This window comes from Nannospalax galili, unplaced genomic scaffold, assembly GCF_000622305.1.
Source record: "Nannospalax galili isolate Female #2095 unplaced genomic scaffold, S.galili_v1.0 scaffold667, whole genome shotgun sequence".
Taxonomy (NCBI): Eukaryota; Metazoa; Chordata; class Mammalia; order Rodentia; family Spalacidae; genus Nannospalax; species Nannospalax galili.
In genome coordinates this window covers 2,805,768-2,823,324 of record NW_008358387.1, presented here as the reverse complement: position 1 = coordinate 2,823,324, position 17,557 = coordinate 2,805,768, and the positions used below count along the sequence as shown (strand labels likewise).

General features: G+C 41.7%; 1 protein-coding gene and 1 pseudogene across 1 annotated transcript in view; both read left to right on the top strand.

Moving 5' to 3' along the window:
* Window positions 1–17,557, top strand: part of Atp10b (ATPase phospholipid transporting 10B (putative)) — a 270,605-nt gene that overhangs the window by 89,855 nt on the left and 163,193 nt on the right. The gene's annotated exons all lie outside the window — the stretch shown is intronic.
* LOC103724568 lies at window positions 6,100–7,464 on the top strand (annotated as a pseudogene).

Here is a 17,557-nt window from a genome sequence, read left to right as displayed (position 1 = left end):
CCTCCCCCCTCCCCTCCCCCCATCCCACTTTGTCTTATCCTTATAAATCTTGAACCTAGTATTCTAAGGCATCCTAGCAGAGGGATGACAGCCCCAAGAGGGGTCCAAACCCACTCCCCCACACGGTAGCATTAAATCTAAAAAGAGAGAAACTAGCAATCTTCCCTGATGGTCACCAGGCCTGTCTACAATAGTTTGACCACAGACAGTGCAAGAGACAAATGCCTTTCAAGGTACAGTGGCCCTGACCTCTACTGATGTCTATCTGTTTTGATAAATCAAGCAAGCAACTTCTCTCTCTTTGTAAGAGAAATCAGAACAATAGACATGGCAGAAACTTTCTGGAGTGGAGAGAGTTCTAGAGTACAGGTGTTCTGCCTCTCAAGTAGCAACAGCCTCTTTGAATGGAGCTTGTACTGTATATGAGGTGCTGTTCAGAGGATTGTATGTACAGTATCTCATTTAACCTTCTTAGAACCTTGTAGTGTGGGCATCATTATACTCTGGTTACGGATAAGAAAACTAAGCTTGGAAAGGTCAAGTGCCATGCACCTCAGCTATGCCCCTAGTGTTTACTAACTACCAGTAATGGAGAGCCAGCTGCTGTGGACTTAGAATTTAAAAAAAAAAAAATTCACTTTTACCATCAAACCTAAGCAAGTGATTCTACCACTGGTAAATCTTACCATGATTAAGTTCTTCATACTCTTGGTAACGTCAGTTTATAACCCCCTACACCGATTATTATATCCTCTATAACAGTAGTTCTTTAAAATTGTGATCCCCCTGCTGCCAAGTGGACATTTGGCAATATCTGGTGACATTTTTGGCTATTTGACTTGGAAGGAAGGCATGCTGGTATCTAGTGGGTAGAGGCCAGGGATACTGCTAAACATCCAGCAGTGTCCAACACAGCCCCCCAGCAACAAATCACCCAGTGTGAAATGCTAACAGCACTAAGACTGAGAAATCCTGCTCTTGGCCACACAAAACAGATTATATTCTATACTAGCTTAGATACCTGCCTAGAGCAATAATGAAAAGTCTAATCCATCTATCCTAGCCCTGCGCCACCCCATCCTTACCACACAGACACCCCATTCTTCCTGTATCTACCCATTTTAATACTCCCCTTTCCTAAACAAAGGATTAGAAGGCTAAGGAGTTTCCCAAAGTCCATCCTAATTAACCACAAAAGTCAGAGCACAGAAACCCCCTAGTCCCCATTTCAGTTGTCTTCCAACTCTGTCCTGTCTAATCCTTCAGTCTATCCATGAAGATAAAGGTGAAAATAGAATGTCTATATTCTAGGAAGTTTATCCTCCAGGCGTTAACCCAACATGTCCCTACAGATGAATGGATTGTTGCCTCTATTATTTGATTTGGTCATGTCTGTTTTTAAAGCCAATACAAAGATTTCCAGACTCGGGACTGGAGAGATGGCTCAATGGTTAAGAGCACTGGCTATTCTTGCAAAAAACCCGGGCTCAGTTCCCAGCACCCACATAGCAGCTACCAACCATCTGTAACTCCAGTTCCATGGGATCCAATGCCTTCTTCTGACCTCCAAGAGCATTGCATGACATGGGTGCATTTACACACAGGCAGGCATAACCACATACACATAAAATAAAAATAAAGAAATTTTTAAAAAACAAAGATTTCCAGAATCAAGACCTCAAAGCAAAGTTTGAATGCTCTCATGTCAAATAAGAATCTATGTATTAGTGCGGCAGAGTGGAGCATCTACAAAGCTCCCCCCACCCCCCATGATTGATTCTGAAAGAAGTAGACAATTCAATGGAAAAATTATAGTCTTTACAATAAGTGTCATGAGACCATTGAATAATCATGTACAAAATGATTAACATTAAATATCTCTCCACACTATAAGTAAAAATTAAGTAAAATGGATCATAAACTGAAATATAAGATCTAAAATTATAAACCTTCTAAAACATAGAAAAAATTTAGTGCTGGGCAAACATTTCCTATACATAGCGGGAAGTTTATACAGGAAACTTTAAAGGAAAGAATCATTAATCTAGAAACACTACACTACCAAGCATGATGGCACTCTCCTATAGTTATAACTGCAGGACGCCGAGGCAGGAGAATCATGAGTTCGATGACAGTCTAGACTACATGGCAAACTTCTGCCAGGGGAGAGTAAGGAGGAAGGCAGGCTCTGTTACAAAATTAAAACTGCAAGCTGTAGACTGAAATAACTATTCGTATGACAGGTCCTATATCTAGAATCTATAAAGAACTCATAGGATAGTAAAATGAATAACAAATAAAATGGGGAAATTTTGAAAAGGCTCAATATCAAAAATATTTACTTGTGGAAATAAGGACATGGAAAGGTGTGGGATGTCCTTAGTCTGTAAAGAAATGCAAACTGAGATCACAGTGATGTCCTACTCTAGCTCAAGGTCATCAAAATGCAAGACATCAGAAGCACCATCAAGTATTGGCATGACTGTGGCATCACAGTGACTCCCCTGCACGGTAAGGGGGAGCACAAAACAGCAGACTCACTTTCTAAAAGAATCTGGAAGTTCTTCAAAATTTAAGCATTCAGGCAAGCCACTGTGGACTGCAGCTGTAGTTCAACGGCAGATTGCTTGCCTAGTGTGCACAAGGTCTGGGGTTCTGTGCTCAGTAGCACACAAACAAGCCGTTGCCCTGATAAGTATTTATCAGAGAAATAAAAAGACAAAATCCAGCAAAGACTGTATAGGCATGAGTAGCTTTATTCATAACCACCAAACACTATAAAGCACTCAAGTATCTGTCAACAGCTAAATAAATAACTATATATCTATATAATAAAAAGTTTTCTGTCACATAGCACAATACGGATCAATCTCAAGAAATTAGACCACCACGCTAATGAAAAGAAATAAATGCAAATTATCTATAGTTATCTATCGAACAGAAGTAAATTAATGGTTTCCCAGAAGACAGGAGGGGAAGGTCAAGGGCTTAACAAAGGAGCAAAAGGAAACTTTAGGGTGATGGACAAGTTCATTGATTGTAGTAATGATTTCAGGAGTGAGTATGTCAGAACTTATCAAACTGTGTGCTTTAAACATGTATATATAATATATAATAAATTATACCTCAAAATACATTATTATTGAAAGTGTAGAAAAATGAAATAAAGCTAAAATAAAATTCTGTATATATACACACATAAAAATACACGCACACACATATATATACACACACAAATATATGAAGGATGGCCTTTGGCTCTCTGTCCACATTCAGATACTGTGTTACCTCTGCCCCTGCAGTCCTAAATGAAGACAGCATCCCCATCAGTACCTGCTTTCTCTAGTTTCAGCCACAACCCTTGTCACGTCTAGGAAAATATGATTGTCTAGCAGTCTGCCCGCCCATCCACAAAGGACTTTTAAAAAGCAGAAATTGCTTCTGTATCTATCACACATCGGTGACATGGATGGCCTCATTTGGGGTAATCTTCATTATTAAGTATGGACTGAGTTACACCAATCATTTTAGAGTCAAAGGTACAGTGTGGAGGTCACCCTAGCCACTATCTGTCAGAAGTCGGTACCTCAGCAAATCTTTCATTTGCACAGAACCTTGCCATGCCTCACCCCTTGCCTCATGCTGCACATCTCTATTTGTTCACCTGATTGCATGTCTTTGAAAGCTTATTTGTTTTGACTTTCAAAGCCTCTTTCCTGACTAAGCAACCAAAGCCCCGAGACACATAAGGACCACAATTTACTGAGACATTTACTTCCTAGCAATTATCATCTTCCATAGAGGCTAAATATGTGTTTAAAAGTTGCAAACGATACATGGAAAGCATTTGGGAAAACAATGATGTTCTGCCATAGATGTTTTTTAATTTTTATTTTGTATGGGGTGGGGCGTATGTCAAGGTGGAGGTCAGAGGGCAGCTTAGTGGAGTTCTCTCCTCCACCATGTGAGTCCTGAGTGTCCAACTCTAGTCACCAGGCCTTGTACCTGCCTACTGAGCTATATTGCCAGCACTCAAAGACTTATTGATACCACCTTTCTTTCTGTATAAGATGAATAGAAAGTGCTTGAAATCTATGTCATTCATTAGAGGTTCCTAGATAAATATAAATATCAACAAACTTTGGACCCAAATCCTATCTAAAAGCTCATTTAATAAGTGTTCCAGATGTGTGACCTTGGCCACATTTCTAAACTTCCGTATACATCAGTTTGCTCTTCTGTGATATGGGATAGTTATTATGAGTTTAATATGCTATTCTCTTTAAAAAGCCTTCTGCAATAAAAAGCCATAGTTTAGATCACGGGACCCGAAGCCAGATTCAATATAGACCTTACTTACTTTGTAACATTCTGTACCTCAGTTTCCTAGTGTTTATAATAAAAATAGTAAGAATACCTTTCCCATAGGTTAATATGTATGTTAAATCAGTTAATATATACAAAACACTTAAAACAACCACTGGTACAAATGGGAATTCATTAAATGTTAGCTTCCATCATTGTTTTTATTACTGCAATTATTATAATAAATACCACATAATGGATGCTGTCTAAATGGTAGGCATTTTTTAATTAAGCCTATTTGGTTTTCAAAGCCACTTCTGTCCCATATAGCTGCCCCATTAACTACTTCTAAGGAACTTCAAGTGGTCTTCAGATCACAGTGAGAATGATATCTTTTTCTGTGAGTTAGTTTGTGTTGTTCAGCAAAGCAAATAGAATAATAACTAATGTGAGATTTTAATTATCATGCATGTCAGTGGTGCTGCTTTGTAAATCAAAGCTAATTGATTCTGAGCACTTGCTACTTCTTCAGCCCTCCCTCCAGGTCAGGAGCAACCCTGCTATTTTCTGTGTAAACAGCAAGGTTGCTTCTAGAAAGGATATTCAGAATCAATAGAGTGCCATTTACACAAGGGCAAATTCAGGGCCAGGAACTAAGACTTGGCATGCTGAGTTCCACCCATGGTATGTATTCTAGAAGCAGGCACGATGGTTCCTCTCAGTGATGTTCGAGTATCTGTGCTTAGTCTGATCCTTCAAAACATTGTCCAGAATTTTTTCTATAGTTATTTTTTGTTGCTGTGATAAAATACCATGACCAAAAGCAACGTATGGAAGAGTGAGTTTATTTTGGATTACAGTTCCAGAGAGGGAGTCTATAATGGCAAGGATGGTGTGGGAGCAGGAGGCTAGAAGCGGGAAGCTGGCTTATCACATTTTGTCACACATGAAGCAAAGAGATCGAACTGGAAGTGGGGCAAGGCTATAAACTCCCAAAGCCCACCTCCAGTGACGTACTTCCTCCAGCAAGACTGCACCTCCTGAATGTTCCATAACCTCCTCAAACAGTGTCACCAACAAAGGACCAAATACCAAAGCCTATGAGGGATATTTATCATTCAAATTACCATACTTTTGAATCAATTATTTTGTCTTTATAATCCTGTGAGGCACTCAGTAATTTAGCTGGCTATTGAGTAAACCAGTAATGATCTAAATGTTTGATTTTCAAGGTTTGTTCTCTCTAAATCTTGTATAGAAATGTAATTCGTAAAGCCGAACATGGGAGCTGAGAAACACAAGTTGAAAAATGCAACCATGTAAGCACTGACCCAATCCTTCTCTACCAGGCACACTCTAGGTCCCTGCATCTGACCCTGAAGCATTTCCTTGAAACTTCAGACACTCTTCACATCACAAATTAAAACCTTCTACTTTAACTTTTGTTACTCAGTTTTCACAATGCTTTTCCATCATTATATTTGCACATCCAATGAGCAGCTTACTTCCCCCTTCACATTACTGATTCTTTTATACAATCCAAACATCTGATATTACACTGCTAGTCTCCAAAATGCAGAATCCAAGATTTAGGAGTATCTCTCAGTGGAGGAGTACATGCCAGCATGTTCTGGGTCCTAGATTTGGTCCCCAGCATACACATATACATGACCATACACGAAAAGCCTTTAATTTTTAGATGTATTTTCTCTTTATCATGGGATATGCCCTGATAGACTCACCATAAGGTTAAGTCACAAATTCATTTGGTTCCAATGCACTTCTGGTGGTGGCTGAAGCAGTCACAGAAGAAAGATGGGTCAAAGTCAGAATAGTGGTCATGGTCCTGGAGGTGGCAAGAAGTATAACAAAGTCAAGAGAAAAATGTGAACCTCCTGTACCAATTAGAGTGAGGGAAAAGAAGAAGAAATCAAAGTGACCAGATGCTGCCAGCAAACTGCAGCTGGTGACACCAGACACTCAGTGCCACTTGAAATTACAGAAGTTAGAATTAAAGACTACCTTCCCATAGAAGAAGAATTCACTAGAAACCAGGAACAGATGAAACCATTATAAGAAAAACAAGAGGAGTAAAGATCTAAGGTAGAGGATCTCAGGGGAACCCCAATGTCAGTAGGAACCTTGGAAGAGAGCATCGGTGATAACCACGCCATTGTGTCTACATTTGTGGGCTCAGACCTCTATGTCAGCATCTTTTTATTTATGGATAAGGACCTGTTGGAACCTGGCCAGTCCTGCAAAACCACAAGGTGCATGCCATGATAGGGGTGCTGATGAATGACAGATCCTGTAGTCACAGTGATGAGAGTGAAAAAGGGCCCCCAGAGACCTATGCAGACATTGGAGGACTGGACAACCAAATCCAGGAAATTAAAGAATCTGTGGAGCTTCCTCTCACCCAATCTGAATACTACGAAGAGATGGGGATAAAGCCCCCTAAGAGGGTCATTGTCTATGGTCTGCCAGGCACAGGTAAGACTTTGTTGCCCAAAGCATTAGCAAACCAAATTTGGTCACTTTCTTGAGAGTGGTTGAGTCAGAGTTTATACAGAAGTACCTAGGCGATGGGCCCAAACTCGTTTGAGAACTGTTTCAAGTTGCTGAAGAACATGCACCCTCCGTCATGTTTACTGATGAAATCGATGCCACTGGGACCAAAAGATACGATTAAAACTCAGAGTGAGAAATTCAGTGAACAGTGTTGTAACTGTTGAACCATTTGGATGGATCTGAATCAAGAGGAAAAGTGAAAGTTATTCTGGCAACAAACCGAATAGAAACTCTGACTCCACCTTACCAGAGCAGGCCACATTGACCAGAAGATTGAGTTCCTCTGTCTGATTAAAAAAAAAAAAAACCACAAAGGACACCTTTCAGATCTGACAAACAGGATGACTCTGGTCAATGATGTGACCTTGGACAACTTGATCATGACAAAGGATGACCTCTCTGAGGTTGACTTCAAGGCAGTCTGTACAGACATTGACTTGATGGCCTTGCAAGAATGCGGAATGAAAGTTAACAGATGAAGACTTTAAAAATTCTAAATAGAATGAATGTATATATATTAAAAAAAAACAGGAAGGCAGCCTGAGAGACACTATCTCTAGTGACCCACAGTTGCCTTCAGGAAAGTGATTGGAGAGAAATTGTGGGTTCTCCCCACATAAGAGGATGAGAGGATGGGAAGTTGCCCTCAGGAATCCATTTTCCTGTTGATTTTAACTAGCAGAAAATCTTTGTCTTGTGTGAGGCACAGGATGCCCATTGGCAGTCTCTATCTGTTGGTCATTGTATGTCCTGCTCTCTGCTTCCCAATAAAGTGAACATTTCACAAAAATTCATTTACTTCACCTAACCTACTGAATGTCTCAGCCTAGCAGCCCAGCATACTGTATGTAGAGTACACCTGTTGTTTATCCCTGTGGTCATGTGAATGACTGGGACCTATTCCTTACTGCTGCTGCTGCTGCCCAGCATCATGAGGGTATCATACCAATATTACTACTACAGTTAGTCTGGGCAAAGATCAAATTTGAAAGTTCCATTTGCAGTAAATAGGTATTGCTTCCACTTTACCCCAAAGTCAAAAATGGTTGAGTTGATATATTATAGGTGAAAGACTTTCTGTAAACTCCAAGCCCCTCTCACCCTACCATCTATTTCTCCAATCATTTGAAAGATTTGGAGAAGGGGGGGAGAGGTTGAATGAGAGATTGAAAAAGAGACTGAGAGTGAAAATTTTAAGATTCTTTAAAACTAGAAAGACGCAAGAAAACTCTTGGAATCACTGAAGTCTTTGAAGTCACCCTGGGGCTAGGGAGAAGGAATGTAAGCTTGTTCAGCAAGCATTCAGCAAGCAAGGTGGATCTAGCTAGGAAAGTTGCTCCTTGTAGCTTGAACATGAAGATTCATGAAGAATGTGAGCAGTTATTATTACAGGCAAGATAGGCTAAAAATAGAAATCACTGCAAAAGACTAAGCAGGTGAACAAAGGTGGAAACACTCTAATGCATACTCTTTTAGTTTTGGGTTAGCGAAGTGATAGCAAACTTGCTCACTTTCTGCCAGCAATGGTCAAAGAAGTTGAACAAGGTGTAGGTTGATCTCAGAGTCTGGACTGATCCTGCACACCAGATAGCCATTACCAATCAACTACTCAAAACTGGCATGTGATTCAAAGGCATCTTGCCAATACCCCACCATCTGACCTCACACATGAAAAAAAAAGTCTGAACAGAAGACAGCTTGCCCAACATTGCACAACTAGTTGGTGGTGAATGACCATTCCCTTTAATACCAATTCAAAGGCATCTTGCCAATACCCCACCATCTGACCTCACACATGAAAAAAAAGTCTGAACAGAAGACAGCTTGCCCAACATTGCACAATTGGTTGGTGGTGAATGACCATTCCCTTTAATATCAACACAACTCTTGATCATGACATGGAACATGCTGGAATACTGAAGCCTGAATCATGAACTCTTGAGCTTTACATCTGTGTGTGGCATAAAGAACATCTTTGCAGGCTTCTTCTAGCTTGGAACTTGTTGCTTAGTGTCTATACTTTTGCAGCTTTATCAAGAGGACTATCACTGGGGGTGCTGAAGAAATGGCCCAGCAGTTAAGACTACTTGTTGCTCTTTCAGAAGATTGGCGTTTGATTCCCAGCCCATCTGTGGCAGCTCACAACTGCCTGTAAATCTAGCTAAGAGAATTCAATGCCTCTTCTGCTGAGGGTGCCAACACACCTGTGAGCCTGCGCATGCACACACGTACACACACACACACAGACACACACACACAGACCCCTGCATATACATTAAATAAACCCTTAAAAATTGCTCTGAGGACTGATGCACATGGAAGGCAGCCTTACGTAAAAATAGTTAACCACAGGTTTCTCCAGTCTTGGTTTAACTAGCCTACTGTTACTGCTTAGCTGCTCACTTGCTGTCAAACATTTTGGAACCTCGGTTTCCTCATGTGTAGAATAAATAGCCACAAATGCTGTAAGATTAAATCATGCTTTCATTTGAAAGAGCCTAGCATGGGGCCTAGAGCATTGCAGGAAGACTATCTCATCATAAGAGTTTGATTCTGTCACTCCTATGTTCTCTTTCTGCTTGGTTCCACAAGTTATTAACACCTCAAGTTTAGGTAAGGCGTTTCACCTGGCTGTGCATCTTTGTTTTAAAAACAGGGACTCTCATTAGTACTGACCACATGGTACCATGAGGACCAAATGAGATAATAGCAGCAGTAACAAACTCAGCTTATGACATGGCTATAGAGAACCTTCCAGAAGATTCTCTAGCACCTTATGCTTAAATGTCTAGTCCCAGAAGATATCATCATAAATACTTATTTTCTGGTCAGTGAATATAGAATACAGAAGAGTAATTGTGGTAAGAAGTCTAGCTCTCTCCTATGGTAAGTGAGATGGTGTCATAGTCTGCTGTTATTTAAAAAATACTTAAGACCCTTTACAAAGAATGAAAGTTTATTTATCTCACATTTCCAAAATTACAGGAATCTCAACAACATTTTCTTTTCCCCTGAGGTCCTTGCAATCAAAAGTTTAAGGAAACCAAGAACCTGTGGAAGGAGGAAGCAAGAGGTAGACTTGCTTTAGAACTATTGCTCTTGTAGTAACTAATCCAGTCTGAAAATAGTAAGAATGTGGAATCCTGCAAGGCAGCATTAATGTACTCCTGAGAGCTCTGACCTCCGGGCCCTAGCACCTTCCATAGGGCCTCTCCTCCCAGCACTGCAGATTTGAGGAATTAGGTCTCCACATGAGTTCTGGTGAAGATGAACCATATTCAAACATAGCACACAGTCTCAGGATTATGAACTTGAACACCAGGATCCTTACTATCTGCCTATATGACCTCTGATATACCATTTCACCTCTCTGGACTACAGGGTTACCCCATAGCATTCACTTCATAGCATTGGGAAGTGATAAACTTTCCAGGGAGACCTAGAAGCTGTTCAAATGGAAAGAGTCATAGTTTGTTTTCTTTTTGCTTCAAACAAAAAATGAAAGCATGTCCCCAGAAGTTGGACTTGGCTCTAGCAGGTCTCTTTTTTCTGGCATGTACAAATGCCTTACTATGTGACAACATATTTTTCCTTTAACTTAAGAATTGGAAATAGGGCAGCCCTAGATAGAGTCAAGAATGTCTGTGAGCAGTTTTCACTTCTACACACATACCCATATAGCCAATTAGAGGGTTGTGCATTAATCCTGAGCACAGTAATTCCCAGAGAATCTTTTCTGGATCTTTATACAAAAGGCTTTGCATTCATAGAGTTCTTGACTCATTACATCTCATGACCTAGTTTATCGAAGACAAAAACATGAAGCATATAACCCCGTCTTGTTGTTCTTCATCACACACACAGTGCCTGCACATGGTATACATGCACACACACTCATCTCCCCAAACCTTTTTGTCAGTCATTTCAGGCTTTCTCCTGTCGAGCCTTTGTGAAACTCCAGAGTAAGCAAGGAGCTGATGAGTGATATGTGTGAGTTAAGATGGACCATTTGACCAAAAAGTTCCCAAAGTGGTATAAAGCACTGGGTAACTGAGAGTGAGTACTTTGGGCTGTTAGGAGGCTTGCAGATAGGAAGATAAATTCTCATCATATCTTGCTAGTTATAGGAAAAGAGACGTATTTTTCCTCTACAAAAGAAAGTGAAAGGATTAGACCATTATCAGTTACCATGGCAACTGAGATCCACTACATGCTTAGTTCATCCTGTCACTATGGAAGACTTGAGGGAGGGAAAAAATAACACTGGACTCTTCTGGGTTTTGTCAGATAGTTGGAAGTTACAGTTCATGGCATGATCCTGAAACACCTGTATAAGAACAGAAAAAATAAGGTGAGAGGAAGATAAAGGGACAACATGAGTCTGGGGACGCGAAGGATGTGTTTCAGATGAACCAATTGTGCCTGATGTGGTCAGTGCTGAGAAAACTGAAGGGAGGAAAAGAAAGCAATAAATATTGAGTGTTTACCACACTCCTAGTGCTTGCTTAATGTGTGTGCTGTGGCCTCTGTGCATGAGAGAGACAGGTAAGCAATCGGTTATGATTGGAGGGTCCAGGGCATAGGTAGAATCCTGCCACAGATGTCTGCAGGATTCCGTAGAGGGAAAGTTCATTGTGAATTGTCAATGCTGATGTCTGAACAGTGTGGAGGGGAACCCAGGTGACAAGCCCAGGGCTACCTAACTAAAAGAATGAAATGCACAGAGGCCTTAGTGGGAGAGGAGCCTGGGATAAGCAGGGCACTGGGAGTTCATTGTGGCTGGAGTGTGGGCAGGCTCACAATGGTGGGAAGCTCAACCAGCAGATTTGCAGGGGATAAACTGAGTGTTGCCCTACTAAGCCACATTTGGGAAATGAAATATATGTGGAAATTAATCAGGAGTCATTCAAGTGTTAGAAGCAGGTTCATAGCAAAGTCGTGCTAGCAGGAGAAGGAAGGGTGGTTCCGGTATCAAACAGAATGAATGAGCCCTGTAGAGCCAAGTGCAAGTGACAGATTAGACAAGACTAATGGTGCAAGGCTGGAATGATGTGAAAGGATTGTAGCTCCTTAGTGACTCTATAGTCAGCAGTGCTTACTGAGAAGAACAAGAAGGGCTGGGGAGATAGCTCTGTCAGCAAGGTGTCTGCCAACCAAGTATGAGGATCTGAATTTGGATCCTCAGCACCCACATAAAAGCGGTGTGATGCCATGCACCTGTAATGGCAGGGCTAGGGAAGAAAGACAGGCAGACCCTTGGGGCTTGCTAGCCAGCCTACCTGAATGAATCAGTGAGCTCCAGGTTCAGTGAAAGACTCTGCATCGAACAACGAGATGAAGGGTGATTAAGGAAGACACCAGACATCAACTTCTGACCTACACACGCAAACATGCATGTCCTCTGTATTGGAGGGACAATCATGCCGACAGTTGTTCTCACCCAGAAGACAGTAATGAGGAATTAGTAAAACAAAGCTTGGGAAAGAGGTATGGAAACAGGGTATAGTATCATACCATTGAACTGGCAGGTGGACCATAGAAAAGACATTAAATGAATAAATTCACCTCAGGACCTCAAATATTTCAACCCCCTAAAGCAGCCTTGGACACGGACCCTGATTTCTGTCCCCTCCAGAAAGCACCTGGGTTTGGATTCACACTACCCTGATTCATCTCTAGCATTTAAAACCTGGATAAATCATGTATCTTTTGAAAGAATGTTTCCTCTGCTATTAAACAAATTGTTTGATGAAGGTTAGAGATCATTTATGCAGGGGTTCAAGTGCAGGACCTAGCACAAACTAGGCATGAACTACATGTTTGTTTTACTTCTAATTGATATAAGAAATAAGAAGATTGCTTCTCCCTCCCTGACCTCTCCCTCCCTCCATTACCTCTCCATTCCTCAAATTTCCTGTCAATCACTATGGCTGCAAAATAATCTTCCCTCAGTCCTGGGGCTTGGTGGCTAGGAAATGTCAACAAACATCAGAAAAGATCAAAAGAAATCCTACGTCTGACTCTGGTCCTGCAACTGCTCAGAAATCTCTGGCTGTGCCACTCAGGCTGGCATCTAGAAGTTTCTCTTGTTTGTCTGAGCACCTCTGCAGAAGCCAGGCCCAATGAGAGGGGACAGACTTGTCCACAGGCAGAGAGGGCTTCTGCAGGAGAACCAGAGAGCTCGCGGCTTGTGCTGTGATCGCAGGACTTTTTTTTTCTCATATGCTGTGGCTGTGTGAAGGGTGAATGAAGGGTGTTTGGTTTTAATTGGGGAATGCTATCAATTGTCCTAGGCTCATTTAAAAATCCATTAGTATCAGGAAGTGGACAGATTAAGCAATGAGGAAAGGAAAAGAAAAAAAGCTGTCAGCACCCAGCTTTGTAGAGAGCAGTCTGTGTAAGCTTCGCCAGCCAGGGCTGTGCTGAATGCTAAGAAGCTGCTAAAGTCAATTTTAAGAGGCCAGAGAGGGAGAGTCGGTGTCCAGGCCAATTCATACGAAGTCCTGGGCAAGCTTGTTCTCACAGCTTCCAAAGATGATATTGCTGAGATCCACACTGCTTATGTCAGGCATGCGCAAACTGTTTCTTGCAACCGGGTGACTGTGCCATCAGGCTGTAAGCCACATCAACACCCGCAGAGAGCTGTTCCTCTTTGTTCCCTCCCTAGTTACAAAACAGGCAAACAGGTTGGGGCAACCCTCTCATGCTGGGAGCCATAGCAGACTTGAGGCAGAAAGAGAGAAAAGCAGTAGAATGTTCTGGTGGACGAGAGAGAAGGGTGATAAGGGAAGACGAAGGAGGAATGGGAGGTAGCTCAGTTGGTAAAGTGAGAGAGTTTTATCCCCAAAACCCGTGTTAGGATCTCTGGGGCTCTCAAGCTGACCAATCAGCATAGCCAAATCAGCAAGCTCTAGGGACAAGTGAGAAACACTGCCTCAAAAAACAAGGAGAGTGACTGAGGAAGACACTTGATGCTGACCTCAGACCATCATACTCTCACACACAGACACAGACACAGACACAGACACACACACACACACACACACACACACACACATATAAAGGGAGGTGTGGAAACAAAAAAGGTGTGGGAGGGCTGTGTGTTCCTTTTGTAACATTTATGTAACAAAGTACCATAAACTAGATGTCTTAAACATAGAAATATATCCTCTTGGGCTCTATAGACTAGAAATCAGAAAGCAAGATGTCCATGGACTAGGCATCCTCCTGTGCCTATAGTGACAGAGTCGTCCTGCTCTTTTAGCACAGGTGGTCTTAACTGGTGGTAGCATCACTCCTGTCTCTGCCTGTCTTTGTGTGCTTCTTTGGGGATCTGTGTGCATCTTTTCTCTCATTCTAAAGTCACGTTACCCTGTACTAGTATCCACCCCAATCTGATGTGATTTCATTTTATCTTGATTACATCTGTAAAGCCCTTTTACCAAGTAAGATCACATTCACAGATATTGAGGGTTAGGACTTTTGGAGAAGACACAAGTCAACTTGTACCAGGCAGTTCACAGGGCTTCTCTCTGGGTAGCTCAGCCAAGCAAAAAGGGAGATTGAAAAGGCACTACTATAGATTTCAGAGCCGTGAGCTGAAATGCCCAAAGGAAAGACAAGCTAACCAAAGAAGTTTGGGAATAAGAAAACAGTGATTGTCCCTTGGCCTAGTGGGATTGCTGGTACCACAGTGGCCTGGAATGCATGTCTTTAATCAAAGCACAGGCTGTTCTGCTCTTCCCTTTGTTACCTGATGAGACCGACAGTCAAGGATACAGATCTGGTAAGCAGAAAGAATCCAGACTCCTAAGCAAAACCTCTCAATCTTGTTTAAATCTTATGCAGCCATGTTTTCCCCTAAAATACAATACCAGCCAAACTAATTCCATCAGAAAACAATATTGAGCTATAGGTAGCCAATTTGTCATCACTGTAGAGAGCATTAGGTTAAAATTCCAGCCTGGTCACTTACTGTGTGACCTTGAGCAATTCACCTTCTCTCCCTGGGCCACAGTTTCCTAATGGGGCATGAGATTGGCCTGAATCACCTCAGAGAGTATAGTGGGGACTGTTCAAATGTAGCGGGGTGCCAAGCTCACACTGGGAATGCTAACAAATTAAAGCAACTAGACACACAAATTGGGAAACTGAGCGACACCATCTGGTTGTTTAAGCCTTGTTTAAGTGGATCAATTTCAAGCTGCTGGAAAACGCCTAATCCACACTAATGCTGAGTAAAGCCTCTCCTTATGCTTAACCCCTTGCAGGAGGTCCTCTCTGTGTAAGGCTGTTTAGCATAATAGTTAAAAGCAAGTTTCTAAATGCAAAGACATGAGGGAAAGACAGCTTTGGAGTGGAGACAAAACCTGGGCCCTGATTTTGATACTACTGATGACAACAACAGCCAATGTCTAGTGTTCTTTGAACATGTTCTATGTGTGAGGCATTATACTAAGATCTTTCATAACTTCTTCATAGTCCTTTACGTAGAGTCAAGATGTTACAATCCACCCCTACTGCGTTGTTGAAGAGACAAAAAGATTTAATTATAAAGTTTTGGGTAAAATCTCTTGATTCTTTTACATCAATCAGCTAAATCAAATACCCTTTCATGGTATCTGGCAATCTAAAGTTCAAGTCCTTCTGTTAATTGAGTCTAGCCTGTGAGCAGCAACTTTGCACACTTTGATTATAACTTTTAGGCTTTTATCCTAATTTTGACATCCTCGTGACTTTGGGTAAATAGCATACTCTCTCTGGAACATGAGTGGCCTGTTCAATAGCTAGCCAAGGTCACAAAGATTTTAAGTGACAAAGCCCAGCATATGAACCCAGGCAGTGCAGTGTCACTAAGTTTAGTCATTATGCAGTCTTCAATATGTGTTTCTGACACAATTCTAAAATCCTTCCACTGATCAAGCTGCACAGATGAGACACAGGATACAGACCCACTCATGTTGGATGGTATCTTTAAAAACTTCAGTAAAGGACTATGAGGGTGAACATGGATTCCTGGTGGATGGTATAGATTTCTGTGAAGGAAAAGAGCAGCAAAGACCCAAGGTTCCTCCTCAGCTCTGCTTCTGTGGGCCTGAAGCTACAACCTGGAGCTCCCCCTCCATCATGGGACTGCCTCAATTCCGACCTCAGAATAAAAGAAATCTGCCTGTAATACTGTCATTTAGTCTTAAAAGCTTTTGATGTGAAAATGATGCTGCCCAGTGGTTTTCCATATTTATTTTTAGCAGAAAACCTTTTTGAAAATAAATGAAGTCTTCTCTAGAGTGCAAGCATATAAAATAGAATCGGCTGGTGTCCATTGTGTGCTCCAAAAGCATAATGATGGTGATGATGGCAATACCAGCAGCAGCTAAGCCTTCCTGAACACTTGCCCTGTGCCAAGTGCTTTTATTCTAAGACCTTCCCTATGGTGATGCAGCCTACGGCAATCCCACAAGGAAACTGAGGCTCTAAGGAGTGAAGTTAGCTGCTCAAGGTCACAACGCTCGGTATGGTAGTCAAGCGCACGAGCCTCAGTGCCCCCCCCCCGGCATCCCACTGCTCTGCAGCACACCCCAGTCTCTGATCATCCCTTTCATCAATACTCACATGAGAAGCAGCTGACTGCAAATGACAGCCAGAAACAGAAACGCTTGCTGACTTGTGATTCAGGATCATATTTGAAATCACTGACTTTGGTATCCAAGAGGACTTCAGATGTAATATGTCTGTCTCAGTTGTCATACAGACCTGTCATTGAACCTCAGTCTTAGCTTACTTGTCATTGAAATACTTCACAGAGTCCTTCAAAGAAAAAGTTATGTTTGCCTCAAAGCTTAAATTTGAAGTCAAAATATCCTAGATAGTTCTCTTGAAATTGGGGGATAATCTGCCTGGTCTTTTGTGCAGCAAAGAAGACCAAGTCCAAACTTCATTGTTTTATAGAGACAACAGTGGAACTGTATTGCCTGAAAAGAGAAGGAGACTCAGGCCTACCACATGAGGCTGTGTGGACAGCAAACTCAGGGAATGATGGGCTCTGGGAACCTAGTCAGCAAGTCCTGGTTCTGGCAGGGCAGACACACACATGTCCTGGGAAAAGCTGAGGGCTATGCCCTGAGGCCAAGGAGGAAAGACAACATTCAGAGGTATAGGTAGGGCCAGCTTCAGAGAGACTGGGGGGGGGGGGTTCTGTAACCCTGGAGCTTCGATAAGATATAACTTCTAAATAAAACATGGAAGGTAAAAAGTAAACATTTAAAGAAATGAACTACAGCCAGTTTCTCAATTTTGCCAATACTTTTTGGGCTTGATAACTGTTCACTGTGGGGCTGTCCAGTACATTGTAGAATGATCAGGAACATTCCCAGGCTCTGCTCACATATCAGTCACATAACACACACATACCATTAGTGACAATCAAAAATATCTTCAAGGGGCTGGAGAGATGACTCAGCAGTTAAGAGCACTGGCTGCTCTTGTAGAGGACCTGGGTTCAATTTCCAGAAGTCACATGGTAGCTAACAACCATCCATAACTCCAGTTCCAGGTGATCTGATGCCCTCTTCTGACTTCCATGGGCATTGCATGACACAGGTGTACTTACATACATGCAGGCAATACACTGATACACATAAAAAATAAAAATAATAAATAAAAAATATTTTTTAAATATATC